This window comes from Penaeus chinensis, chromosome 5, assembly GCF_019202785.1.
Source record: "Penaeus chinensis breed Huanghai No. 1 chromosome 5, ASM1920278v2, whole genome shotgun sequence".
Taxonomy (NCBI): Eukaryota; Metazoa; Arthropoda; class Malacostraca; order Decapoda; family Penaeidae; genus Penaeus; species Penaeus chinensis.
Window position 1 is genome coordinate 28,649,792 of NC_061823.1, and position 5,000 is coordinate 28,654,791.

At 36.3% G+C, this 5,000-nt stretch overlaps 1 protein-coding gene across 1 annotated transcript in view; it reads right to left on the reverse strand.

The window, feature by feature from the left end:
* Positions 1-5,000, reverse strand: part of LOC125025563 (interleukin-1 receptor accessory protein-like 1) — a 32,399-nt gene that overhangs the window by 23,766 nt on the left and 3,633 nt on the right. The gene's annotated exons all lie outside the window — the stretch shown is intronic.

Genomic DNA, 5,000 nt, shown 5'->3' on the forward strand with positions numbered 1-5,000 from the left:
GATGATGATAATGAGGATGATGACGATAATGGTGAGGATGATGATGATGACGATGATGATGACGATGACGATGACGATGACGATGACGAGGATGATGACGATGACGATAACGAAGACGATGATGATGATCATGACGATGACGATGATCATAGCAATAACGATGATAATGAAGATAATGATGACGATGATAATGATGATGATCATGACGATGATGATGATCATCATCATCATCATGGCGATGAGGATGATGATGATGTGATGTGATGATGATGATGTGATAGTAACAAAAGTATCAATGATAATAATAATGGTAATAGTAATAATAATAATAATAATAATAATAGAAATAGCGATAATAACGATAACAATATTCATGATAATAATAACTTTTTTTTTTCTAAATGCTAATAATGATAATAACAGTAATTACCAGGTATGAATAATAATAATAATAATAATAATAATAATAAAATAATAATGATAATGAAAATTATAATAACAACAACAATGATAATAAGAATATGATAAAAATAATAATACTATTAATAACAGTAATAGTAATAATAACAATAAAGATAATTATAAAAATAATCAAATAATAAACATAAGAATGATAACAATAACAATAACAACAATAATACAAACAACAATGGTAATAAAGAAATAATAAAAATCAATTTTATGGGATAAATATAAATAAGTGCCCCTAGAGACAGTCTCATTAAAACACTGTCAGGGAAGGCAACAGGAAACTACCCTGACTGATCTCTCCCTTGTCTTTATGGCAGTCATCTCAAAAATGGCCCTCAGCCCTGTGGAAGACTTGGCATGTTATGTGAATTAACAGAGAATTGAGAGTCGTGGAGAAAATGGATGCCAAAAAGGTCCTGTCGTAGGACAGAGCACTAAGAGAAGATTATATATATATATATATATATATATGCTTAAATATATATTTTTTTTCGACAGCCATTGATTCCGCTGCAGGACATAGGCCTCTCTCAATTCACTATTGAGAGGTTATATGGCAGTGTCACCCTTGCCTAACTGGATGCCCTTCCTAATCAACCGCGGTTGGGCGCGCTAACCATTATGCCTCGGCGGTGACTTCCCCTATGACACCTGCGGTTTGACTTCTCATGGTGATACGTCATCTTTTCGCCGTGAGATCGGAGCGCAGGCATTTTTACGACTGCCGCGGCGTGGAACTAAACTTGGGACCACTGGACCATCGCGGTAGTTATATATATATATTATATATAATATTTATAAATATATATATACATATTGAAGGCGAAATAATGTGAGGTTCAAGCTGTTGCCCATGCAGCAGGCTCCCTCCACTCAGCTGATGGATCCAAGAGAACGGCATAGACCGATACGGTTTGGCACCAGCAGCGTCGCAGGAGTTGCCAGAACGAGGTTGCAAGCGACAACGAACTGCCTCGGGACTCCGCTTCCGGATTTTTCCTCAGTGTTGACTCCCGAAGCCTTTTCACCTTATACATATCAAAAGGTAGTGGACTGTTTTGTATAGGGTAGTCTCCTATAGCCTTTGACCATACACGGACTGAACTACAGGGCACCAGTTGTTTGGTATAGGGTGAACTCCCATAGCTTATGACCATACACGGACTGAACTACAAGGCAGCAGTCGGGCACCGCTATCGTATCTAGGTAAGACTAGCCTATACGGCAGTGGGTAGAGACAGCAATGCCATAGTCGACATCGATTGTTGGTGGCCGTCGATATATATATATGTGTGTGTGTGTGTATGTGTGTGTGTGTGTGTATGTGTGTGTGTGTGTGTGTGTGCGTGCGCGCGCGTATATACATGCATGTTTGTGTGTGTGCGCGCGCGCGTGCGTGCGTATATGTGTGTGTGTGTGTGTGTGTGTGTGTGTGTGTGTGTGTGTGTGTGTGTATGTCTGGTGCGAGTATAAGTGTGAGAATGTGGTGTGTGTACATACGCGCGTGTTTGTGTATGCACGCGTGTATGTGTGGGCGTGTATATTTATGTATATATTTATGTGTGTGAGTGTGCACACACACACTTATACTTATTAATATATGTATGTATGTGTATGTATGTATGCACACACACACTTATACATATATATACATATATATACACATATATATACATATATATACACATATATATACATATATATACACACGCATATATATACATCTATATCCACATATATACACATATATATACACACATAGATATACAGTTACACACGCGTGTATGCGAATAATATTGCCATAATCATTTATATCGTTCTGAAAAAAGCTGATTCACGTGCACTGTTCCAATAGCTGCCAATATCCTAAGCTTCAGCTTGCTCACCCATGTATTGCATCCAAGCTCAAGTTCTGATCAACTTCTTTAAGCGTCTCCTTTTGTAGTCCAGTGTTCAGCACAGTCACGAGACACACTACACCTTCATTGTGAGTACTGCCACGCGCTCGCTCTCTCTATCTCACCGTAGTCCAAACAGAGTTTCCACATCCGCTGGGCGGCTAATGCGAACCACATTTGCCTACTGTTGTATATTATTGGCATTATTGTATATCGTGACAATGAAGACTTAGGCTTTGTTTTAGTTTTGTTTTGTTGGTCTAACTATTGGTCATACATATTCTTAACTTGCTATGATTTGCTTGCGAAAGGTATCCAGTAAAAGCATTATTTGACAGCAGAGTTCTTGTTTTTGACGAGATCTCTAGCGGGCCTCACTACGAATAATGACTAAAAAAGACGGATAAGCAACACACTGCCATATATTTCGTTGTTCAAATATCACTCTATATGGATACAGAAAAAGACAACATGCGTCTGGCAACGACGTTAAAAACACGAGGTTAAGAACGAACAGAAAACGGAATATAGTATATGAAATGGGTCACTCACTCATCCTAATTAGGTATGTGCTGTGAGTAAACAATATGTATTAGATCTCTCTCTCTCTCTCTCTCTCTCTCTCTCTCTCTCTCTCTCTATATATATATATATATATATATATATATATATATGTATATACGTATATGTGTATACATATATACATGTATATATATATGTATACATATATAATATATATATATACATATATATATAAATATATATATATATATATAGAGAGAGAGAGAGAGAAATATAAATATATAATATATATATATATATATATATATATATATATATATGTGTGTGTGTGTGTGTGTATGTGTGTGTGTGTGTTTGTGTGCGTGTGTGTGTGTGTGTTAGTTACACCCTTTACTTACTATCATATCTTCATTGAAAATGGTGTTTTGAAAATATCCTCATAGATAGTAAACGCAAACATCGTAATATTACTGAATATATATCACAGTGCCGTAAGTAAACAATATGTATCAACATTCTCTCTTTCTCTCTCTCTCTTTCTCACTCTCTCTCTCTCTCTCTCTCTCTCTCTCTCTCTCTCTCTATATATATATATATATATATATATATATATATATATATGGACTGCCGCGATGGTCCAGTGGCTAGAGCACTGGACTCCGACCCTCGTGGTCCCGAGTTCAATTTCCCATCGCGGCGGTCGTAAATATGCCTGCGCTCTGACTGCTTGCTCGAGCCAGAGAAAACGACATATCGGCTTAAGAAGTCAAGAAGCAGGTGTCGTATGGGAAGTCACCGCGGTGGCACAAGTGTTAGCGCGCCGAACCGTGGTTGATTAGGAAGAGCATCCAATCATGCAAGGGTGACAATGCCATATAACCTCTCAATAGTGAATTGAGAGAGGCCTATATCCTGTAGTGGAATGAATGGCTGTTAAAAAAATAATAATAATAAAAAAATATATATATATATGCATACATATTTACATATGTATATATACACACATACATATATACTGATAGATAGATAGATAGTGTGTGTTAGTTACACCCTTTACACACATCATATCCTCATTGAAAATGGTGTTTTGAAAATATCCTCATCGTAATATTACTGAATATATTCCTCAGTCTTCAAGAGAAAAGCCATCCAGTGTGGAAACGATCCGATACACTCGAGCAAGGTATCTCGACCGGAGTTCCGAAGCAAGAGGATACACTCGTCAAACGGTTCTTGTCTACGAGAAGTGACGTAGAAACAGAAACGGCCATCAGTCTTATACTATATCTTATGTTATCATGACTATGCGTAACAATGGACTATATTTACGTTCTAGATTTTCTGAGTGTATTGCTCTTATCCGAATGAGTCAATTGGATATTTGTTTATTTAATTCCAGTGTTAATAATTGCTGATTTCATATGGACATTGGCAACGAGAATGGAAATAATTACATTTTTATTAATATATTTGTTAGTTTTGTGTATTCTTATGAAATATTTTTCTTTTTAACAATAGTTATAACCAAATATGGAGGGGTTTAATTCATGCGGCTATACGTCCTTCCATTAAGCTAGGGAGCAAGGCACGATCAAGGAAAATGTTTTCGATATTCGCATTGTCTTCAGTCAACTGTTCCATCTTCAAAACCAGCTTAAGTAGAGTAATAATTTTAAACTGTATTAACTGCGTTACCTTGTAGGACATAATTATACCATGTTTGTATTACCAGTCAAAATATATACATGAATTTATATTTAACGCAGGCAAAGGAAATTACAGCTTTACATAGCCCGATAGTGGTCCCGAAAAGAAAACGTGTCTATTGAACTGTTAGGAACTGCAAGGGATATTGTGTCATTATAATGCATTTCATAACAATTGTAATGGTAGGTCCTATATGTGCAAAAAAAAAAAAAAAAAAAAAAAAAATCATATGAAATAGAGGTTATTAAAAGAAAGCGTCCTAATATTCCATGAGCGCAAGAGGATTTATCTAATCTAAGAAGATATGATAAAACATTTAATTTCACTCAGGATGCAGTACCTATGCTTTCTCAGTGACCTTCAGCCGACAGCTCTATGAAAGGTGTAAAATGTGTACGGTAG